The sequence below is a fragment of the Mirounga leonina genome, unplaced genomic scaffold (genome assembly GCF_011800145.1).
Source record: "Mirounga leonina isolate KUSES-001 unplaced genomic scaffold, KU_Mleo_1.0 Mir_507, whole genome shotgun sequence".
NCBI lineage: Eukaryota > Metazoa > Chordata > Mammalia > Carnivora > Phocidae > Mirounga > Mirounga leonina.
The window spans coordinates 806,548-831,644 of record NW_023270789.1 but is presented as its reverse complement, the minus strand read 5'-3'; the positions used below and the strand labels follow the sequence as shown (position 1 = coordinate 831,644).

At 42.8% G+C, this 25,097-nt stretch overlaps 1 long non-coding RNA gene across 1 annotated transcript; it reads left to right on the top strand.

Annotated features, from left to right (window-relative positions):
• Positions 1 to 827: 827 nt before the first annotated feature.
• On the top strand, positions 828 to 12,073 carry LOC118000459. The gene is made up of 2 exons (XR_004676469.1): positions 828 to 1,817; positions 7,742 to 12,073. It is a non-coding gene; the product is annotated as an uncharacterized LOC118000459 (long non-coding RNA).
• Positions 12,074 to 25,097: the final 13,024 nt, after the last annotated feature.

Here is a 25,097-nt window from a genome sequence, read left to right as displayed (position 1 = left end):
TGCAGGTGTCGGCTGGCCCGGGGCGCCCCGCCCCCGCCCCGCCCCGCTCGCTGGCCGCTTTCATGTGGATCAAGGCCGGGAAGATGACAAGCCTCCTGACTGAGAGATACACGGAGACTTCGCTGGTGATTTATTGGCTTTCTGCACCTGACTAGAACCACTAGGCCTATCTGAGGAGGGAAATATATGGGCTTTCCTGACTCCAAGTGGCAGCCTCGGGGCGAGCATGTGATCTCAAGCTGGGCAGGGAACGCAGAGCTGTGCACCGGCCTGTGTGTTGTAAGCGGGCCCGGGTCATAAAAGTGTCAGCACGCGATATATCTCGTGCGGGGGATCCTCTCTGGGCTCTTGCCATCGCCTTCTCCCTGTGGCCGGCAGCCGTCGGGGGAGGCTGTGCCAGCCGCCTTAGCCCCAGCCTCATTCTTAACCGGGGGTGGCCCGGGGGTCGCAGTCCCTCCGCACGGCCGCCCCGCGCGATGCTGGGGTGGGGGCTGGTGGCAGCCACCGCGCACCCTGGCTCTTACAGCAGTGAGATGTCTCTCGCGATCACTCTGGCGCTGGGGACTTACGGACTCACACCTGCATGGGAATTCTGGAGCTCTCTCACTCCTTAGATGGGGGCATCTCAAGCAAATTACTTCATTCCCCTCTGTCTGTTCCCTCATCTGTGATAATGATTCACTCCGAATAGGATGAATATGATTCATTTAGGAGGTCAAGTGCCAACCCAGCTCTGAAGGATGCGGTTAGTGGGAAGCAGCTAGGAAAGGAGCAGTAAAGACCGCCTGTCTGGGCCACAGAAAGTGAGCAGGGAAGATGAGTCTGGGAGCCCATGGTAAGGATTTTCCTATTCTCTCACTGCTCTGACACCCAGTTGGCCATAGTATATTGGTGTACGTAACAGGGCTCCTGTTAAGGCAGCAATAAAAATCTACCTTTTCTTATATCTAGAAGTAGAGACTCCTGGTCATCTGGAGGATTTTTCCTGGGGGGAAGAAAAGTAACTTAAAGGCCCTTCTAGGTTATGTAAACATGGAGGCCTGTGGTGTTCTGACCTTAGGAGATAAGAGAACTTTCTGTTACTAGGGTGAGGTTGCAAATCTCTAAACCCTCTGGCATGCAAAGCCCTAAAGTGGAGGTGTATCCAATGGAGAGATGTATCCAATATCCAGTGGATACATTGGCAAATCCCATGTAACTGGAACATTACAGAATGTTCCAATTTGTAAGAAAAAAGAAAGAGCACAAGAACCTTCTGAGAGAAAAGATGCTAAAGCTGCCAACTGGTGCTTCCAAACATTTGAAAACAGGAAAGCCTGAGAGGGTGGACTGGGGTGCTCCCAACCAAGGTCTGTGGACAGAAAGGGATGTTTGGGCCACAGAAATAAAATGAACTGAAGGAAAAGGGCAGCCTGGGTCTGTAACCCCAGCTCAGTACAATAACCAAAAGAATTGCAGAAGAGGTCCGCTGATGATGACATGATATGGTGTGGCTGATGCTGGAAGCTTTTCCAGAACCACCTGTTCGGCACAGTGGTTGTGTACGGGGGGAAGATGGCTGAACACAAGAATGTGAACCTAAAATCTCTAGAACCAGGACAGGCGTGTGGGGCAACATTCCACCAGCCTGACCTGAGTTAGCTTCTCATCTGGCAATTCCAAGTTCAAGAGCATCATCAAGGGCAGCAAGATGAACAGCAGTAGTCAAGTGATCAGACTCCACGTCTTTATCTTTAAACTGTAGGTCCTCAGCATTCTCACGCAATTGAGGATGAGGATGGGGCAAAGAAGAGGACACTGGATTGGCTGTTCACATGGTAGGTGGGAAGGGGCTTGAAAAATAAGAGATTAAACTGCATTTGGACCCCAAGTTGGTGAAAAAAGTTTATGATTTTGATCAAGTCCAGTGTTTTTATTACTAATTGTTCTGTCCGCAGTTAGAGTATAGGCTTACTATTGGGCCCACAATACTCAAGAAATATTTGTTGGTTTTTCTTTCCTAGAACTCCATTCTGCTGTGATATTTGGAAATGGGCTAATTCTAAATTGTATTTGCAATATCTTTTTTAATGTCTAAATTGGCAATATACTTTACTCTTGTCAACTCATCGTCCCTCTTTCCTATATCCTGCCTTGGTCTTAGAAAAGAAAAACATTTTATAGGTAAATATTCTGTTGGATGGCTTCATATAGGTATTCAGGGAAGAGAAGGAAAGACTGAAGCAGGTAAAGTCACATCAGTAAAAGCTGTAATATGAAGTAGGCATGTATGAGATCAGTCCATAGCCCTCCCATGCCACCAAGCTAGGGGATGATCTGTTGTCCCTCCCCACACCCTGCCTCACTACCTCACTACCTCACTATAGGTCCACTGACAAGCAGGGCCAGCACCAGCCCCCAGTGCCCTTCTGGTGCATATTAGAAAAGGGGGCCCTTCTCCAGAGGGCCTGGTATCTTGCCAGGGAACGGGGCCTAGGGATCAGAACACAGGCTGAATTTCAGCCCCCCATGGGGTCCCTCTGCCGCACAACTGTATGGAAGACTCAGCCCTCGAGCCCTCAGCCTTCTGTAACCTGCCTTCCCTTTCCAGACCTCCATCGGGGCTCACTGTAGATACCTGGGGTCCAGAGCTGTAAGATTCCCAGCTCTGCCATCTCTAACCTGTGAGATCAGGGCTCATCAGTTCATCTTCCTGAGTTACTTTCCCCTTTTGCAAAGTGGAAATAAGGTTGCTTCCTTTGCAGGGCTCTTGTGAAGGAAAGGGGATTCCCACTGAGCAACGATCTGGATAGTCTAGGCTCATCCTTCATGTTTTAATGACAATCCCATTTTACAAGATGGAGGGTTAGGAGATAATTCCAAACCTTGAGTTGGAAGGGGCTTTAAGAGTAAGGGACAACAGGTAGTCAGGGCTTGCAGATGGCAGGACTTCTGCATGCCCAACAGAGCCCTGGCGTTCCCTCAGATCTTTCTGCCACGGGCTGCATGGCTACGTCCACACCTCAGCTGGCAGGGCCAAGGCTGGTGGCCTCCACTGAGAGCCTCCAAAGCAAGGCCAAGAGCTTGTTCCTCCCAGATTTTCCGACACTCAACACTCTCCATAGGCTTGTCACCAAGCAAGCCCCCAGTAAAGTCTGTAACACTGGGATGAGCTGAACTAGAACTGTGGTAATTGTCAGTGTTCCTTCATTCCATTGCAGATCCCACTGTCAGCTTGGAGAATTTCCCAGAAGATTTATTATGGGGCCTCTTCTTTGACTCCCATGAGTTGTGTGAACACAGTGACCCTCCTCATCTTTGTCCAGCCCATCCCTCCTGGACCATGGCTCATATAGTCCAAGAAGACAGTGATCCAGGAGAAGGTGCCAAGGCACACTCAGTTCTGGCAAATTCTTGGATACTCTGAAACTCTCACTTAGCATTCCAACAAGAATGGGAAAAAGATCTGGGGTCCAGAAAGGAGTCAAGGGAATGGTTTAATGTGTGATTTGAGGACACAAGCATCTGGAAGAGTGGCTTGGGACAATCTTCATGAACCCAGTTGTGAGGCGCGTCCCAGGGCCGTGTCATCGGCCTGACTCTCCAAGGTGCCAAGTTCCCCCAGCCTCCCCAGAAAAGCCAGTGTGTAGAGTAGAATGTCCGAGATGTGGGTTTTCCAGTGAGGCTGACTTGGGTTAGCCAGACTGAGGGTCATGTGACCCCTGTACAAGAAACCCAACACCTCTGTCCTCTGTTCTTCATATATTCACTTGCCTGCAATGTCCCAACAGTACCACAAAAATAACTATGTTTTTGTCCAGATGATAAAAAGACTGAATATTTACATAATACTTAATTTCCCCCAAAAGACATTTTTAGATTATCACAATATCTGAAAGGTTTTTTTTGTTTGTGCATGCTTTACAGACCTCTGTCTGTGGTAAATATCAATGAATCAATACATCAATGCTTTTAAATTCCAAAATAAATGAGTGTAAGTCACCTGATTTTTGTGTGTCCCCCGGATGGCAATCTAGATTCAACAGGGTCACAGTTCTGAACTCAGATTAGGCCCTGTGAAGTCTGAGAGCCTACGGTTGTCCCCTGGTTTCTAAACTACCGTGTTGGGTCAAAGATTTCAAGACATTTCTCCTCCTTTGCTTTTGATCACAGCTCCTTGATATTTTAGACATCTTCCACCAGGGGGCAGGAATCACAAAGATTAAAAATATTAAAGACCAAACAAAAGAACTTTCTACTGAGGAGGCCAATCTGTGGTGTGGGTCTCAGAGAAGAAAATCAGGAAATATGAGTATACTCCCTATTGGATCACTGATTCTCTACATGGAAATGGCAGATTTTTTTTGTACCAGGGCAAACTTTTTCTGTAAAAGGCCAGACGGTAAATATTTTAGAATTTGAAGGCCATACATACACTCTCTGTCTCAGCTCCTCATCTCTGTTCCTATAAAACTATTTACCAAAATAGGCAGCAAGCCAGATTTTTCTCCTGCTCTCTACCATCTGTGTCTCTGAGTGTAAAAATGGACATACTAAAACTTTTCCTCAGAGCTGAGGCTAGCTACAACTAAACATCTACCCTCATGCCAATCCAACCCTAAGGTCAGGTCTTAGAAAAAATCCTGGGAGTCGAGGGACAGAGAACGAGGCCAAATCGGGTGGAACCCCACAGTGAGGCCTGGGATAGCTGAGACCCGTGTAGCCCACCTCCAGTATAATGCTGGGGGCACACAACGGGCACTTTATTTTCTGAATAAACGATGATGTGATTCATGGATTATTTCTGGGAATGAGAGTTTGCTATTTAGTTGTTCAGAGTACTCTTCGGTCTCCAGGTCAGCCCCCAGCTTCACCATCCTATCCTACAATCAACCTTCTTTGCCAAAGTCAGTAGCGAGAGCAATTATCTGGGGCTATTAACTAATCAAATAGCAAACACAAACTACGTTGGGGACCAGTGCGCCCCCAACACACCCTGAATTCCTGCCTTCTCTGCCGCGATTATGTCCTATAGCCAGCACTTTCCCCTCCCCTGGGACCAGGGATGGTTGGGGAATTAGTAGCCACGTGACTCTGATGGTTTCTAAGACTGAGGGAGGGCCTGCCTGCCTCTGAGCATCTTAGAACCTCTTGTTCTTGTCGGCCCCACTGGTCAGTCCGGTTGCAACTGCACTCATGGTACCATAGCCAGGTTTGGAACTGAGCAGAAAAGGTCACTGAACAAAAGGAAGAGTCCCTCACCGTCTTCCATGACCCCTCCCTCACCTTTGTCTGAAAGGGAAGTCTAGCTTGAGGGCCGGGTGGGAGGGGGGGCGGACAGATTTCCGGCTCAGCCACATATTTCCAACATTACTTACTGCCATGACTTATCATCTGCAACTTGACATGTTCTCCGCACATGGGCATGTTGTACACATTAAGACATGCTTCCTGCATCAGGAGGTTTTCCCGGATCGGGGCTATTTTCCTGGTGCAGAACTGAAGACTGAATTGAGGTATTCAGATCGACCTCAACATCTATGGGTCTAGAGTAGGTTTGGAATGTTTTCTTCACTTTAGGGGTCTACCCCCACCCCAACATTCTAAGGAACAGCAGCAGGATTTATAACAAGGGCTCAAGCTGGCCCAGGAAGTGCTCCAAGCAGAGCCTGCCGTCCCTGCTGGGGGGGGTTATTGTCTCCCGGAAGGGCCCAGGCCTTAAGCCTGCCTTTCTCCTTCCCCTCCCACTAGGCCAAAGCTGTGGCCTGTGGCTGGCCGCTCACCTGGAGCGCCTCCGGTTGCTAAAGGGCTGGATGGAGACTCCGAGACAACCTGATGGATCATCTCATAAACAGAGCCCGCAGGAAGGAAAAGAAAATTATGCCAGCAGAATGCACTTATGAGAAATAGATATGTGCGGTGCAGGGAGAAATGCTTTGATATTAAAATTTTTGTAACTTAAAAAGGCATGAAAAATGATACCGACCACTAACTAATCAACATTCCTTTGCGAATGCAGCTTCAGTTCCTAACCAAAAACACATCCCTGCTATTGTCTTGTCTGGATCCAGATGCAAACATGATTAATTAAGTTTCGGGCGAGGAGTGGGAGGGGGATGGTTGGGATGGATGGCTTGCTGAGGATCATTTTTATGCACAGGCCCTGGGAGAATCCCCAAGGCTGGGGGCCTTACCCCACAAGGCAGGGCTTGCCTCCCTTGTGCTGATGGCCATGGGGTGCGGTAAGAAGGGGGTACCCAGACCTGCAGGGTCTCCTTAGAGCCCAAAAAGCTCTGCAGGCAGTAAGGAGGTGGTCCGATCCATGGCCACTGCCCAGCACAGCAGGGCAGAGAAGCAAAACCACAGGAGATGTCCTGTGGGGTGGCCTGGGCTGCGCTTCGCACACTGCTGCCAAGTAGTTTGGGATGGTGAGCAAGCTGCTGTGGCGTCTGCATTTGTGAAATGAAGAGCCCGATTAAATTTGCCTTAAAGTCTCTTACTTCTCTGGCTTTATATCTGGTGCCTGAGGACCCGCACTCATAGCAGGTGTTTCTCAGTTGGTCACCTTTAGGCAAAAAAGAAAGCCTGCTGGTGGGGGGCGGGGAAGTGTCTTCGGTGGGTGTCCCTGGTGCGGACGGCCGGACTGCAGACTCCGGCTGCCTGGCAGAGGCCGGCAGACTTGCTTTCTGATCACTGCTCTACCACACAGAGCCTAGGGACAGTGAGTAAGACACCTGAGTGCCCTGCATCTCAGCATCCCCATTAGAAAACAGACACACCAGGCCCAACTTTACCCAGGTGTCTCATGAAGCTGAGTGGTGCTAGTTGGTCCAAGGGGACAGTGACATGGTGCACAGTCTCGCCTTCTCCAGGAGCCTGCTCTCCAGTGGGAGCTATAGGTTGATGTGCACTGTAATTGAGTGACAAATGAGGCTAGAGCTAGAATGAGACTGTCTACATCCAGACAATCTCCCCCAGCATCTTAACTATTAGGCAAATTATAAACCTCCTTTGGCCCACATTGACGTCCTCTATAAAAGTGGGAATAATAATCCTAGAACATATCTCCTAAAATTATCATGATTATTAAGAGAGTTAAAACATGTAAAATGCTTACAATCATAACTGTCACATTCAGCAAGTGCTAAATATTATTGAGGGCTCCTCTAGGGCTTTGGGAACCCACGAAATGTCCCTTTAGTATGCACTCTGTTGTGTCTTCTCTCAAGGGAGAGTAAGTGGGGCTGCCCCAACCTTCAGCTTCACGGAGCAGGCACCTTCATTTACTCATTGGACGGATAGCACAGAGCACACGAGATGTATCAGGCCCTTGGCGAGGCTTTGGGGAGGTGACATTCTGTGGAGCTCCCAGCTTGGCTGAGTCCTGGGGTGACCAGCAAAGTACACAGTGGGTGCATTCCCTGCATAGTGAGCAAGAGCTTGTGAATGGGGGGACACAGTTTCATAAGGGCCTGCTGGCCCTCAAGGTGGTGCTGATGGCCAAGTGTAACACCAAAAACTTCTCATCAGACTTTAAGGCTCGAGAGTGGAGATTGGAGCCAGAGCCAAGGCTAGGGTTTAGTGAGCTATTATATTGGGAGTTCTGTTGCCTCCTTCCAAGGCCAACTGATTCCACTAGTATTCACCCCTTCTTGATGTTAGTTGGGAATGATCGATTTTTTTTAGATTACTAGCCACGCCCTGTCAAACATTAGAGCGATGAATTGCCCAATTCAAGTTCTGTAATTCTTCTCAATTACAGGGGAGAGAAGATGGCTTTCACATGTGTGTGATTTTGTCCCTGGGAGCATCTCCGAAATATGCAGCAGTCTCTTACCTCACTGAGAAGTCACTCTCAAAATATCATCTCTAATGTCTTCAGGTTTTCAAATGGGAGTTTATTATTCCCATTTCCCAGATGGAGTAACTGAGAACAGAGTCAGGAGAGAGTTGCTCAGGGACCCAGAAGCACAGGAGTTGGTGGCGGGGCTGAGGATGAATTCTTATTTCCTGCCTCACAATCCCTTGTAACCCAGGAATGACCTTTCTGGGCAACGTTAGAAATGCGAGCAAATGAAATGGAGAAGTTAGATTGCAGTCCCCTGGACCACATCCAGGACACTAAAATGAGTGTCCTGCTCCTATGAAATGCCTTCTAAAAATGATCTGCTGTTCTGAATGTAAGTTGAAATGAAGTAGGTCTTCCATGGAGGCCCCAAGGGAATCCCAGCCCATGGACAATGACTCTCAGTTGATGTCAACAAAGGTTGAGTCCCTGCAATGTGCAGGGATGGAAGTTTTATGAAAGAACCAAGATGAGAAGAAATTTCACTTGGAGGACGAGCATGAGGATGGCTACAGAGATAACCTTTCGGCCCCCGGCCTGTGTTTGAACCAGCCCTGCAGGTGTGTCCCACACTCCAGCTGACCTCTCAGGAAGCCTGAGGGCTGAGTGCCACCTGCAGCAGAGGCCAGAGCCTCCAATCCTCATTCTAGAGCTGCTCCTACTCCTCTCCAATTTCAAATGGCTCCCCATTTCAGTCTGCTTCTCCTGCCCTGGGACCTGGCTTTGGTGTTTGTGGTGTGGTTTCCCTGCTTTTTTTCTCAAGGCTTTGGGTATGGACTCAACTCCCAACACACGCATGCTCTCTCCCTCTCTCTCTTTCTCTCCCTCTCTCTCTCTGTCAGGAATCTGTGTCTTCATTTCCCTCTTTCATGACCATGCCCCAGCACTGAGGCCCTTGCCTGGGTGCCCAGACCTGGGGCCTGAGGCATGTATGGGGCATGTATGGGACAGGAGAGGGACTCCCAAGCAGAGTCCCGATATGAGGGTGATTCCTTTCTGGATTCAAGAGGCTTTGTAGAAGTGGCCCAAGGCCTCAGGCTGACCACTTGATTATCTCCCTGACTCAAGGTCTCACTAGTCCTTGAGCATCCCTGAGCTCCCCTGTGCTCCCCTGGGGGTGATTGTGCTCCCACCATGTCCAGGTCTGTGTCTGCACAGGCTCAGAGCCTCCCAGCCCCTGGGAGAGCCCTGTTCCCTCTCACCAACCACCGCCTGAGGTATAGATGCTTGGCTTCTCTGGAGCTGCATTGTGGGGGTGGTAAATCAGCAATACCTTCCACACGTGGGTGTATTGAGAATCAAGCCATGTGCTAAGGATTTTCCCACACTCTCTTTAATAGTCACACAAAGCCTGTGTGCTAGGCACATTTCCTACTTTATGAATGAGAAAACTGGGTGGCTCAGTGAGGTTATGAAAAAACACAACTCATGCAACTACTAAGTGATGGAATGACAAACTGAAAGACTAGTATGAAAACCCAGATGGGTCTGATCTAGAAGTTACATATCATTCAAAAACAAGAATGATATTGTTGTTGTTTTCAAAGAATTTATGATTTACCAGCGAGGATGAGAGAACTGGTTGGGTTTCTCAAAAAAGAAAAGAAAACAAAAAGAGAAATACCTCTTTACCATATGCATACTAGAAAATTCAGAAGCTTGCTCACATTCTTTCTATAAATGACTGCATTGGTTGAAGGTGGATTTAAGAGTGTAAAGTTGTGGTAAGTATTTGATGGATTTTAGTTCCATGGTGGAGGAAGTGAAAATGTGTACAGATAGGGATAAATGTTTGTTTGCCTTTCCAGCGTAGCAGACAGAAAACTCTATAAACAGACTTTGCCTAGGGCAGATGGGAAGGAACCAACCATGGAGAAATAGAGGATTTATAAGGGTATTTGTATTAGTCAGTTCAGGCCGCTATAACAAGATACCACAGATGGGGTGGCTTAAACCACAGAAATTTATTTTCTCACAGTTCTAGAGTCTGAAAGTCTGAGATTGAGGTGCCAGCCTGCTGTTTCTGATGAGATCTCTTCCTGACTTGTAGATGGCTGCTTTCTCATTGTATCCTCACAAGGCATAAAGAGAGGAGAGAGAGAGAGATTCCCACCCTCATGACCTCATCTACAGCTAATTGTCTCCCAAAGGCCCCATCTCCAAATACCATTGCACTGAGGGTTAGGGATTCAACATATGAATTTTGGCAGGATGCAGTTAAGTCCATAGCAAGTATATAAAATTATTTTGTCAAACATCAGACCACAGCTAAGTTTCTCCAAGTTTGTCTAAGGGTCTGCTATTTACTATTGGAATCTTATTTGATATAGCTTTGAATCCCAGAAAGTCACAGGACTATTCTCCTTGTGAATTACCTGTTTATGTTGGTGTCATTACCAGCCATTGTTTCAGCAGGATCACTTGAGTAATCTTGTCAGGATGTCTGGGAGGATAGTTAACTTTTCTCTTCCCACTTCATTTGCATGACCTTCAATAATAGGATAATTTAACTGGGTGGAAGATTTGGGGAAACTGTAGTTGAGATTTTAATGGGCTTTACAGATACTAAACCACTTTCAGAGACCTTACCTGACAATTTTTCTAACAACCTTGAGAGGGAAGTATTAGGATCCTTGTCTCTTTTGAAATGAGAAACCTTGGTACAAAGGGATTAAGTGCTCAAGGTCCCCTAATAATGAAGAGGCAGTGTCTGGACTCCACCCAGGTCTATCCATTCCATCTCCACTCCATCTCAGGTCAAGGCCAATACTCGTCTCCTTAAACCACAGTAGCCTTTTGGAGCAAACAAAACTCTTCGGGACTCCTCTTACTGGACAGCATGCTCCCTACTGGAATAAACACCAACCAGATATATAGGCAGCAATAGGAGACTGAGTATGGGATGACATGTATGGTAGCAAAGGACATGTTCTCCCAAGCATATCCTCACATACATCATTCGTTTGTACCCTCAATAGCTTCCGTAATCCAAGCACTGCAGAAACAGGGAGCAAAGACACCAAACTCCTTAGCTTCAGAAAGAATTATCCAGGCATAAGACAGAAAAAATGTGAAAGAAGCTGTGAGCAGGCAGCACCCATTTTTCCTGCCTTCCCTCCATTTCTGTCCTCCTCCACTTCTATGCCAACAGAGGAAACCCTCTAAGCTGAGCAGAGAGAGGAGAAATGAAGAGGAAATAAGAGGGTTAGGTGCAGCATAGAAGTTGTGCATCCTCCTAATCTGTCAAATCACAGGTGTGGGTGTGTCTGTAGGGGCACACAAAGGAACCTTTTTAAATTGGGGATCTGAGAATGGAGAAGAACTGTGCCTTGCTACCTACATGAAGTCCAGAGAGATTGCAAGCATAATCCATTGTTATGTATCAACAGTGGGGTAGCCAAATGCAATGGAGACAGACACTACCCTGAGTTTTCTATATCCCTAAAGGGGTACAGATGGCCATCTGAAAATACCCAAGGCTCCTGAGTGAAACACAAAAGATATCTTGGAGAGAGCAAGCCTTTGGGGACTTGGGACCAGCACAAGGGAACACCACATCAGAAGCATGCAGCCCATGCACAGGACCTCTGAAGTTCTGGAAGGATGGAGCTGTATCTTAGAGGATTGCTGGTGTGTGGAAGAGTGTCTTGGGTGGATACAGGACAGGGCACATCTGAAGCAGCGGGTCATCAGAGCCCCAAGGCAAGCCACGGCTGAGAAAACATAGGTACCCAGCCTACAACACCACATCGGCAGGTGTGATAGCAGCCAGTCAGTGGTTGGACAGCCCTCTCCCTACTGGAACAGAGACCAGCCAGGGATAAGAAGAAAGAGGGAGAAGGAAATCTTGCTGTGATTTGCTTATAACCCATAGTGGCTGGGAGATCACTGAATTTAACTGGGTTTACCCAAAAATAATTACATTAACTTTTCTGTATCTATTTGAATGAGGACTCAAGATAGAAAGTAAGGCTTGAAACAGGAAAAATAAAGAAAGGTACTTTTTTTGCCCACCTGAGTCTATGTTTTGTGACATGAATAGGCATTACATTAGCTTTTGTTTATGGTTATTGAGAGTTAATATTATAGGAAGTACTTTATACACATCATCTCATTTAATCATAACAACTCTGCGATGTTTGGGATTGGAGGGAAGAGTTTATCCAGGATAACATTTGTACCTTTGAATTTTAAACTCTGTGACTATATTGTTACCTAGGTAACAATAAATAAAATTAAATAATAAAACTGAAGTTCATGATTTTTATGACACATTATTCTAATCTCCATGTCCTCCCTGCACAAAAGCACACTGATGTTCACAAACCATTGAATTCCTTTCTCACCTCTTCTTTATAATTGTCCATAAAGCACTGACTTCTGAGACCCAGACTCTAGCTGGGCAACAGAGCAATCTTTTCCTTTAACACGGATGAGCAGGCAGTGTGGGCTGGGATGGCCTCCTGCCCTCATGAGCAAACCAGACCAGTAAATTTTCGAGATGCAGACCACTTCAAATGTCTAACGGACCTGAAGTTCTTTCTTTGGTGATTAAAAATATTGCATATTAACATTTGGGACCCCAGGCTTTGGACAGGGTGGGGCATGGAGGAGGTACACTGGAAGACCACATGCACTGGGGAAGGGAGGGCAGAAGAATATCCTTTCCTATCAAATCTCTGTTCTCCTCTAGACATATAGCCAGCCATCACCACTGGTTTCCTGTCAGGCTGCTCATGGTCTTGTAGGAAGAACAGATTCATTTGAACAAGGAACAGGAAATAAAATGGATGCCCTGTTTGAATGAAATCTTGGGGGTTAGATTTTTCATCACATACCTGACTGTGGGATGTCGGGAGAATTATTCTAAAACTCATTCTAGGAAGGGGAGGAAACACAATGATACTTCTAATTCCTTTCACCCATAACACTGACCATTTTCCAAATAGGAATCATGACACTTTCGTCAATATCTGTAACTATAAACTTCGGAAAATTAGGAAGAACATAGGAAAATGAAGGGAGGAAGAGAAGCATGATGGGACAGATGAGGTGGATTGATTGTGAGTGGTTTTCCTTTGTGCATGAAATTATCTGTGTCATCAATTCAGTGTACATTTATGGCTATATCTATTAATTTTCCAAAATCTCTTGCACATGGTATTATTGGAGAGCCCAGAATCTTATTTTTTAATCCTTCCCCCAATATCTCACCCACGAGAGTTCCAGGAGCTCACACAGTTGCAAAGAGGTTTGTAATTATTTTCTGGAAAGAAAACCTGGCATCCACCACAGTCACTGGTGGCCCTTCATGACTTCACAGCTACTCTTGACTTCTAATGCTGTGAAGACCTTGCCTAGGTCACTATAGTCCTCCATGCAAAGATTGCAACTCTTTCAAGCTCACCTTGCCTTGTTCAGCCATCAATCTCCAGAGCACACACTTTGATGCCTGAGCACTGTGTCTGGAGGTGCTCCCAGAATGGACCTTACCAGTCTGTGCCCAAACCACTCCCCAACACTGATAGCATCATTGGTCCCAATTCTCCACCTCTCCCTACATTCGTGTCCTTTGCCATGTATCTTGGGAGTTTCCGCCACTAAAGGGCAGAATATATTTCCCTGCCTCTTAAATTTGGATTTGTCCATGTGACTTACCTTGGCCAATAAAAAAAGAGCAAGTAACAGTGTGCCTGTTCTAAGACTAAGCCATAAGAAGCCTCATGCATTTTCACTAGTGGAATTGAGTTGAGCCACCCCAACCAAGGCCAGTCTAGATTAGCTAAGCTCCAACAAACCAGTATATACTTGTACAAGCCTATTGGAGATCAGCAGAACTATTAAGTTGAGCCCAGTATAGATCATTAAACCCTAGTCAACCAGCAGACTCCTGACCTAAATGGTGCTTATTGGTTTTTCTGCCAATATTCTGTGGTTATTATATAGAATTAGTGTGGTCCTTGTTAACTGACCCATGGATCATTGGCTTTGTGTTGAGTTCAGGCCATCAATCTCATTCCTCCTTTCCTCAGTATAATTTCATTTTTAGAGACTTCTCACATCTTTCCTATCCCTAGCCTTGGTTAGGGCTAACCAGGTCCACCTCTGGTGGATCACTATTAATTTGATCCTTGGGACACAAGGTTGAGATCTCAGAAGGTCCCTGAGATCCTTTTGCAAATAGTTGTAGACCCTTGCCAGAGCTTCCCTTTCCAAGGAGATAGGGAGTTTTATGAAGGCTCGAAACCCAGAAAAATTCAATTATTTCCTCTCTGAGAAAATTATAACCTGACCAGCCATCTGTTATGCAACTAACAGAGATTCCTCAGAATCTGCCTATACAGAGCTCTGGAAGCCTCTTTGGCTGGAAAAAAAGTCTCTGACAGTGCAGTGTATTATATAAACATAAGTCTTGGAGTGGCATCCAATTATGCATATAATTATAAGGTAATGATTTTATGAAGTAGTTTCACATTGAAGAAAACTGAATCATTGAAAGCCTATATATCTGCCCAATTTCAAACACCTAAGGAAAAACAGAGCCAGCATCAGAACGAAAATGTTCGAGTTTTCCATTCATGTTTCTGGACACTTAAACCATGCTGGGGTGGGGCACCTGGGTGGCTCAGTTGGTTGAGCATCCAACTCTTGGTTTTGGCTCAGGTTGTGATTCTCAGGGTGGTGGGATTGAGCCCCATGCTGCACTCCATGCTCAGTGGGGAGTTTGCTTAGGATTCTCTCCCTCTCCCTCAGTCCCTCGCCCCCTCAAATAAATAAATAAATCTTTAAAAAAAAAACATGCTGGGGTGTCTGAGGAAGCCCAATATAGAGCACACTCTTTTCTGTCCATGTTTCGTATAAATTAACTGGCAAATGGAGACAAAAATATGCTTTGTTTCTAATAGGGGCCAGGTTTGGAGGATAGGGCTGTCTTTTAGCTGAGAAGATCCACCAATGCTGGACCACAATAAAGAAAACGATCCCTCCCCTACAAAAACAGAATAAAATGCTTTGTCTATGTGAGCAACTTACTCCCAAGAGGAACATGGGTGGAACTGAGCCGAGCATGCCCAGATATATCAGTTAAGATACTCCATCCCCCCTTGGGGAAGTATGAGTAATGGACTGAAAGAGGAGTTACACTAAATGAGCTCCCTTTAACAAACAGAAACACCATGAATTGAGTAAAAATGTTCCTACAGTACATCAGATTTATCTGATCTCAATCTAAGTTAGGTTTCATTAGAAAAGCCCATATCTTCCACACATCCATAAAGCCAGATTGCTAGGTCTTCTGTCTCTACGTTAACAAAGACAGTAGTAATGTTTCAAATCTTGAACAAACCCTGAGGTACTGTGAAGTGGAGTAAGATGGAGTGTCTACTGAACCATCCTGAAATCACACCACCATATTCAACCATCCATTCTGCTTCTGTATAAAGTGGACCTGGCTAACTCTGCCTGACACAAGGAAAATTCTCTGTGTTTCATCAGTTTGTTAGACACTATTTTAATTCTAGTAAACTTGTAATTTTCCATCCCATCCCCACCTTCAAATGTAGCAATGTTCTTTTAGGCCCAAACTGGTTCATCTTCTTCTAGAAAATCATCTGTTAGAAGAATCTGGATCTTAAATAGCTTGCCGTTCTCTGCATATTCACAATACATTACCTATTCCAGCTATTTTTTAGCTCCTTGCAGCCAATTCATAAATGCACAACGAATGTTTAGAGAATAAGAATTGATAGATGGATTCTCCAAACTGTGGCAGCAAAGATCACCAATTGCCAAAGGCTTTTATAAAGTAGATGGAGAGCAGGAATGGTTCTCATCATATCCTGTCTCCACCATCTTGATTCATCTACAGTGAAAAAGTAGGAGGGTATGGTGCGGAAATGTGTGTGTGTGTGTGTGTGTGTGTGTTTGAGAGAGAGAGAGAGAGAGAGAGAGATTCAAATTGCATTTTTTGGCTACATCTCCAGTAAGATGATTAAAGAACTTTAGCTCTTTGCAACCAGTTCAGCCAAAAGTTTGAGTATGCTTTGCTTTCCAAATATGGTTCTCATTTGCTTTCAACCTCACTCATTTCTTATTATTTGTCTTTTAGAGAAAAAGGCAGCAAGAAAAATCAACCTTGGGCTTCGTTAATTAAGGCTTGCATTCTTGCTGGTATACTTCAGAAAGACAATCGGTTCCTTTTGCCCCACTCTCTGGAGAACCTTATAATGTGGTTCTATTCATTCATCAGGGCTCTGTACAGCTTTGTGGCCTGTCCAGGTTTGGTGGCCCCTAAATTCATTTTCATGTGGAATTGTGGACATTGTATTGGTGTATAAAACTAATGTTTCTCCCTGCAGCGCTCCAGCAAGCAACCACTAGGATAATTTCATAAATCTTCATTGGGAAGAAGCAGAAGCAAGGATTTTTATCTGACTTTGTGATTTCCATAATAAGGGAAAAGAAAAAAGGTAAGCATTAGATCTCTTAACCCCTACCCCAAACTGATCCAAATACCAAGCATTCTAGTTCTGATTCCCCATTTACTTGTTATGTGAAGTCCTGACCCATCTTATGCTCAGTCTCATTTTTCATGATAAACAAACAAACAAACAAAGCAGGGAACTTTGGGGTTATCTTCCAGAATGTGGAACCAGACAGAGTCAGGAGAGAAGTCATATATCTGCTTTCTCAAATCTCTTTTCCTCTTCACATTAATGCCTTCTGAAAAGAAGACTGATATGGTTCAGTCATTTTACCCAAGCCCCTTTTGTCATTTACACTAAAATAAAACTTTCAGGCTGGATTCCTTAGGTAAGAATGGATCCTAAAAGAAAGTTCTCTATCATAAATAGTGTCAACAGACACTATTCTGCTCAAGGCAATGGTGTGAGTGTTGTAGGGATTCAGAGATGAACTCACTGTGCCTACTAAGGGGTCCATAAACAGGACAGATATGGAACAGAAAAAGGAGATGTAGAAAGGGATGAGGGGGAAGGCAGATAAAACACACCCTTTTGTGAAGTTGAATCTCACTGTCTTTGGTTTAGTTGACTCTTCACACATCATCATAATTCTAAACTGCTTCTCCTCTAGTTCAGGATTCTTCTACACTGCCTCATTGCTTCCTAGGAACAGGGAAGCAAAATCAGCAAGAAAAAGAAATTCACAAAAATCAGTTGGCTGAAAACAAATGAGCCAAAAATTCAGTTTTGTAAAATCATTAATTTGTTAAATGATCAATTTACCAAACTAGTAATTACCAAAATTTTTTTCCTGTTAGCTACTTATAGAATTTATACCAATTCCTGTCAAATAAATAAATAAAATCTTTAAGGGCGCCTGGGTGGCTCAGATGGTTAAGCGTCTGCCTTCGGCTCAGGTCATGGTCCCAGGGTCCTGGGATCGAGTCCCGCATCGGGCTCCCTGCTCCTTGGGAGCCTGCTTCTCCCTCTGCCTCTCTCTCTCTCTGTCTCTCATGAATAAATAAATAAAATCTTTAAAAAAAAAAAAAGAATTTATACCAATTCATGTTGCTTGAATAGTTTCAACAAACTTGTGGAATTTTCCTAAATTTGGTTTCTTAGAGGCTTTGCCACATCCAGAGCCACTAGGTATCATAGAAGAATTCTATATATAAGAGAGCTTTATACATGTATAGCCTTGATGAAAGAGTGGTCCCCCACTTTCTGGGGTGTTTCAGTGCATAGCTTTGAGAAGGATGCCTAGGAAGCAATGAAGGGTGGTCATGTGGCCAGGTAGCAATACTAAATCAGCCAGGATCACGCATGAAAGGACAGATGTGGCAGCCCTCATAGGCAAGTGGGGTTAGACATGGAAGAATCCTAAATGTCAAGCATGTGAGTTTGAAATTCTCAGGAGGCTCTGAATGCACTAGAATTCTAGGCTCTGAGCACTAGAAAGACAAAAGTATAGAACACTTGCAACAGTGCATGCCACACAAAGGCACCCAAGACACACCTGTTGAATGAATAGCCCGCCTTAAGATATTCCATGTTTTTTTGCTTCAATTTTGCACTGATAAAAGTTCTGCTTTGATTAGGTAGGAGTCATAGCTGCATCTTTCTAATTGGAATATGGGACTATCAATGTTTGTGATATTATTTAATTAACATCATCATTATCACTTGATAAATAGTCATGCTGTAGAATGGAGCATGGAAAGTGCTGGACCTATGACTCAGAGGGTGACAGTTCAAAACTATCCTCTACTACTAACATTTAAAACCTAGGGGGAGGCGCGCCTGGGTGGCTCAGTCATTAAGCGTCTGCCTTCAGCTCAGGTCATGATCCCAGGGTTCTGCGATCAAGTCCCGCATCGGGCTCCCTGCTCAGCGGGGAGCCTGCTTCTCCTTCTCCCTCTGCCCCTGCTTGTGTCCGCTCTCTCACTGTCTCTCTCTGGCAAATAAATAAATAAAATCTTAAAAAAAAAAAAAAAAAACCTAGGGGGAGAGGAGGGTTTAAGATAGCAGTGTAGAAGGATCCTGAACTCACCTCATCCCAATAACACAACAAATCTACAAGTACATATGCAACACTTCCCTCAGAAAAGGACCTGAAAAGTAGCTGAACAGTGCCTCCGCAACAAAGGATAAAAGGGCCACAGTGAGACAGGTAGAAGAGGTGGAGACATGGTCTCCAGGCAAGAAACCACACCCCAGGCATAGCCACCCACAGTTGGGAGAGATCTCATACTACAGAGCTCATCTCTGAGGAGTGAGGGATTTGTGTCCCACATGAGGCACCTCAATCCTTGGGACCCATGCCAGAGAGATAAGCCCCCAAGTGTCTGGCCTTGTACACCAGTGGGGCTTATTTCCAGGAGTATCATAGGGCCATAAGAAACAGAAAATCTGCTCTTAAAAGGCTCACAAACAGACTCATTCACCCAGGAGCCCAGTACAAAAGAAACAGTTTGAAAGACACCTAGACCTAAGCAAAGGAGACTCATTTGCTTATCTAGAAACATCTGCAAGATAGACAAAGATCTGTTGGGACATTCTCCAGGGACTTAGGCATTGGTGGGTACAATTGTTGTACTCCTCACACCCTGCCCCCCAGCCTCCTAGCTCCAGTGGTAGTGCCCAGCCCCTGGGCACCACAGCCATTGCTTGCTCTGCCACAGGGACCAGCTGAGCTCCCCTCCCCCACACATCATGGCTGTGGCAGAGCAGGCCACAGCCAGCAGGCACATGCAGCCCACTCAGATGCCACTGAGCCCGTGGCCTGGTGGCCAGGGGGATTGTATTTCTGGGTCTGAAACAATCAGAGACCATTTTTAGCAAGCTACCACCCCCCGAGCACTGCACAAACAGCAGACTGAAACACACCCCCACTCTCCATGTGAAAAAGGCCTATTCCTTGTCCTAGAGTTCAGCCTGAGGGGCAGTTTCAGGTTTGCCCTACATCCAGAGATAACAGAGGTGCTCCCAGGGAATGTAGGTAGAAACACACCATATTAGCCCCCTCCCTTATCCTAACGACAGCTCACTGATAGCTCCCAAAAGGAGTTCATACACATATCTAAAGCCATGAGTTTTGCAACTGTCACCCAGGGCACACCTCCAGATCTTCTAGTCTGGAGGTCAGGCTAGTTTATAATTGCCAACCCACAGGACAGTACATCTTTGCATACTTAAAAAGCTGCTGCCTGAGGACCTGGTTTACAATTAGCCTGAAACTGGGCACTGTTTGTGATTCCTCCCTTTGGAACAGTGACAGGTCTTGGCACATCCTCAACAACTGGGACTTATCAAGGACAAATAAGGCTACTTAGACAATCACAACGGTCCAAGAAACAAAAAAAGCTAGGAAAAGTTTGAATGATAAGTTTCATCTCCTACTTAAGTCCACTCCTTCAAGACTAGGAGAAATAGTTGTTTTGCCTAATTCAGAGAAACAGAGAGTCAAGCAAAATGAGTAGACAGAAAAATATGCTCCAAATGAAAACAAGACAAAAGATCAGAAAAAGGACCTTAAAGAAACAGAAATAAGAAATCTACCCAATAGAGGTCAAAGTAATGGTCATAACAATGCTCACTGAACTCAGGAGAAGAAAGAATAAACACAGTCAGAACTTCAAAAAGGAGAAAGAAAAGATTGGAGAGCACCAAACAGAAATTGCAGAGCTGAAGAATATAATCGCTGAACTGAAAACTATGCTACGGTAGTTCAACAGCAAATTGCTGTTGGATGAAGCAGAAGAATGGTTTAATGACCTGGAAAACAGGGCAGTGGACATCACCTAAACAGGGCAGCAAAAAGAAAAAAGAATTTTAAAAAATAAAGATAGCTTAAGGTGTACATATATATATAATGTTATATGTGAACCTTATGGTAACCACAAAGCAAAAATTCATAGTAGATACACAAAAGAGAGTGAGAAAGAAATCTAAACATAACACTAAAGGAAATCACCAAACCACAAGGGAAGAGAGCAACAGAAGAAGAAAGGAACAGAGAGGAACTACAATAACAAACAGAAAACAAACAAAATGGTGATAAGTACATACCTATCAAAAACTACTTTAAATGTAAATGCACTAAATTCTCCGGTCAAAGGACATAGAATGACTAAATGGATTAAAAAAAAAAAAAAACAAAAAAAAAGACCAACCTATATGTTGCTTACAAGAGACTTGCTTCAAATCTAAGGACACACACAGACTGGAAGTAAAGGGATAGAAAAAGATGTTCCATGCAAATGGAAGTGAAAAAAAAGCTGGTGTAGCAGTAATTATATCAACCAAAATAAACTTTAAAACAAAGGCTGTAAGAATAAATAAAGAAGGGCATTATATGATTTTTTAAAAGTCAACATTGGGGTTCCTGGATGGCTCAGTTGTTAAGCATCTGCCTTCGGCTCAGGTCATGATCCCAGGGTCCTGGGATTGAGCCCTGCATCGGGCTCCCTGCTCAGTGAGAAGCCTGCTTCTCCCTCTCCCACTCCCCCTGCTTGTGTTCCCTCTCTTGCTGTGTCTCTGTCAAACAAATAAATAAAATCTTAAAAAAAAAAAAGTCAATCCAAAAAGTATATATAACACTTGTAAATATATATGCACCCAACATAGAAGCACCTAAATATATAAAGTGAATATTAACAGACCTAAAGGGAGAAATTGATGGCAATACAATAATAGTAGGGGACCTTAATACCCTACTTTCATCAATGGATGGATCATCCAGACAGAAAATCAAAAATGAAGCATCAACCATCTGATATTTTAGACCAGATGGACTTAATAGATATATACAGATATATACTGAAAATTTCATCCCAAAGCAGCAGAATACACATTCTTCTCAAGTGCATGTAGAACATTCTCCAGGATAGATCACATGTTAGGCCATAAAACACAACTCAATAAATTCAAGAAGATTGAAATCATATCAAGCATCATTTCTGACCACAATGGTGTAAAGCCAGACATCAATTATAGAAAAAAAACTGGACAAAATGGCAATTACGTGAAGATTAAACAACATGCTACTGAAGAACCATTAGGTCAACAAAAAAAATCAAAGGAGAAATTTTAAAAATACCCAGAGACAAATGAAAATGGAAATTCAACAGTACAAAATCTATGGGATACAGCAAAAGCTGTTTTAAGAGGGAAGTTTATAGCAAAACAGGCCTACAACAAGAAACAAGAAAAATCTCAAATAAACAATCTAACCATGCACCTAAGGGAACCAAAAAAAGAAGAAACAAACTCAAAGTTAATAGGATAAAGGAAATAATAAAGATCAGAGTGACATAAATGAAATAGAGACTAAAAGACAATTAGAAAAGTCAACAAAACTAAGAGCCAGTTCTCTGAAAAGATAAAGCTTTTCTCTGAAAAGGAAAATTGACAAACTTTTAACTAGACTCACCATGTAAAAAAAAGAGAGGGGTTAAGTAAATAAAATAAAAAATGAAAGAGGAAAAGTTACAATTGATATCACAGGAATACAAAGGATCATAAGAGACAACTAGAAACAATTATATGCCAAACAAATTGGACAAGCTAGAAGAAATGGATACATTCCTAGAAACATGCAATCTTCCAAGACTGAATCAGGAAGAAATAGAAAATCTGAATAGTCTGATTACTAGTAAGGAGATTGAATCAGTAATCAAAAACATCCCAAAAAACCAAAGTCCAGGACCAGATGGCTTCACTGGTGAATTCTAAGAAACATTCAAAGAAGATTTAATACCTATCCTTCTCGAACTCTTCCAAAAAATTAAAGAGGAAGGAATGTTTCCAAAACTCAGTTTACAAGGCCAGCATTACCCTGATATCAAAATCAGACAAGGAGAGCACAAAAAAAAGAAAATTACAGGCCAATATCCCTGATGAATATAGATGGAAAAAATCCTCAACAAAAATATTAGCAAACCGAAATCCATCATACATTAAAAGGATAATATGTAGTGATCAAGTGGGATTTATTCCAGAGATGCAAGGATGGTTCAACACCCACAAAGTGATCAACATGATATACCACATTAACACAATGAAGGATAAAAACCATATCATCATCTCAATACATGCAGAAAATGCATTCAACAAAACTCAACATCCATTTATGATAAAAACTCTCAACAAAGTGGGTATAGAAGGGAATGTTCCTTCATATAATAAAGTCCATACATGACAAACCCACAGCTAACATCATACTCGGTGGTGAAAAGCTGAAAGCTTTTCCTTTAAGGTCAGGAACAAGACAAGAATACCCACTCTCACCACTTTTATTTAACATAGTATTGAAAGTCCTAGCCATAGCAATTAGGCAAGAAAAAGAATAAAAGTCATCTAAATCAGAAAGGCAGAAGTAAAACTGTCACTATTTGCAGATGACATGACACTATACACAGAAAATCCTAAAGACTCTACCAAAAAGCAATTAGAACTAATAAATGAATTCAGTAAAGTTGCAGGATACAAAATCAATATACAGAAATTTGTTGCATTTCTATACACCAGTAATTAACTATCAGAAAGAGAAATTTTAAAAAACAATCCCATTTACAATTGCATCAAAAAGAATAAAATATCTAGAAACAAATTTAACCAAGAAGGTAAAAGACCTGTACACTGAAAACTATAAAGCATTGATGAAAGAAATTGAAGAAGATACAAATAAGTGGAAAGATCTTCCATGTTCATGGATTAGAAGACATTGTTAAAATGTCTGTCCTACCCAAAGCAATCTATAGATTCAATGCAACTCCTATCAATATCCTAATGGCATTTTTCACAGAATTAGAACAAATAATTCTAAAATTTCTATGGAGCTGCAAAAGACCCCAAATAGCCAAAGCAATCTTGAGAAAGAACAAAGCTAAAAGTATCATGCTCCCTGATTTCAAACTATACTATGAAGCTATAGTAATCAAAACATTGGCATTGTCATAAAAACAGACAAATAGACCATTGGAATAGAATACAGAGCCCAGAAACAAGCCCACACAAATATGGTAAATTAATTTAAGACAAAGGGGTCAAGAATATACAATGGGGAAAGGACAATTTCTTCAGTAAATGATGTTGAGAAAACTGGACAGCTACATGCAAAAGAATGAAACTAGACCACTATCCATACACTATACACAAAAATTAACTCAAAATGGATTAAAGACTGGAAGGTAAAACCTCAAACCATAAAATCTGTAGAAGGAAACATAAGTGGTAACCTCCTTGACATTGGTCTGAGCAATGTTTTTTTGGATCTAACTCCAAAAGAAAAAATTTAAAAATGAGACTATACCAAACTAAACAGCTCTTGCACAGTGAATGAAAGTATCAACAAAACAAAAAAGCAACCTATTGAATGAGAGAAGGTATTTGCAAATCATATATCCAATTAGGGGTTAATATCCAAAATATATATAAAGAACTAATACAATTCAATAATAAAAGCAAACAAACCTGATTTAAAAATGGGCAAAGGATCTAAATAGACATTTTTCCAAAGAAAACATGTAGATTGCCAACAGGCACATGAAGAGATGTTCAACATCACTAATTATCACAGAAACACAAATCAAAATCACAATGAGTTATCACCTCACACCTGTTAAAAGGGCTATAATCAAAAAGACAAGAAATAAGTGTTGGAAAGGATGTTGAGAAAAGGGAATCTTTATATACCATTGGTGGGAATGTAAATTGGTGCAGCCACTATGGAAAACTGTATGGAGATTCCTCAAAAAATTAAGAATAGAACTACCATATGATCCAGCAATTCCACTTCTGGGTATTTATCTGAAGAATATGAAAACACTAATTCAAAAAGATATATGCACCAGCATATATATGCAGCATTATTTACAATAGCCAAGCTATGGAAACAACCAAAGTGTCCATCAGTGGGTGAATGGATAAAGAAAATGGATAAAGAAATTGTGGTATATGTTCATAATGGAATATTACTCAGCCATTAAAAAGAAGGAAATCTTGCCATTTGTAACAATATGGATGGACCTTGAGAGTATTATGCTAAGCAAAATAAGTCAGTCCAAATACCATGTGATTTCACTTATATGTGGAATCTAAAAAAAACAAAACATATGAAGAAACAAAACAAAACAAAAACAAACTCACAGATACAGAAAACAGATTGGTGGTTTTTGGGGGAAGGAGATTGAGGGGGAGTGAAATGGATGAAGGGGTTCAATTATATGGTGATGGATGGTAACTATACTCAAGGTGATCACTTTGCAGTGTATACATATATCAAATTATAGTGTTGTAATAGTGTCTGAAACTTATATAATGTTATATACCAATTTTACATCAATAAAAATAATTTAAATATAAAACAAAACCTAGGGGAAAAAGCTATTTGGTATCTAAAAGTTAAGCTATTCAAAGGGTTATAAAAAACAATGTCTATAAATATTGTATGTCAATTATACCTCAATAAACAAACAAAAAGAAAGAAAAGAAAAAAAACCCTAATGTCTATAAAATATCAATTTCATTTTCTTATTCTCCAATCATTTGTGTATTGGGTCTTTATAAGCAAGAGAGTGAGAATGTTTAGAATGTGTTTAATTCCACTGAATTTGAACACTAAACACAAAGTACTAAGATCTTGGTATTAAACTGAGGTCTGCCTCTTCCTAGCTGTACACCCTTGAGTCAGCTTCTTATCCTTTCTGAGCCTCAGTTTCCTCAGCTGTAAAACCCATAACCCCTACCACAAAATGTTGTTCTGGAACTCAAAAGGCACAATCCCTATGAGATTTGAACGAGGTGCTCCT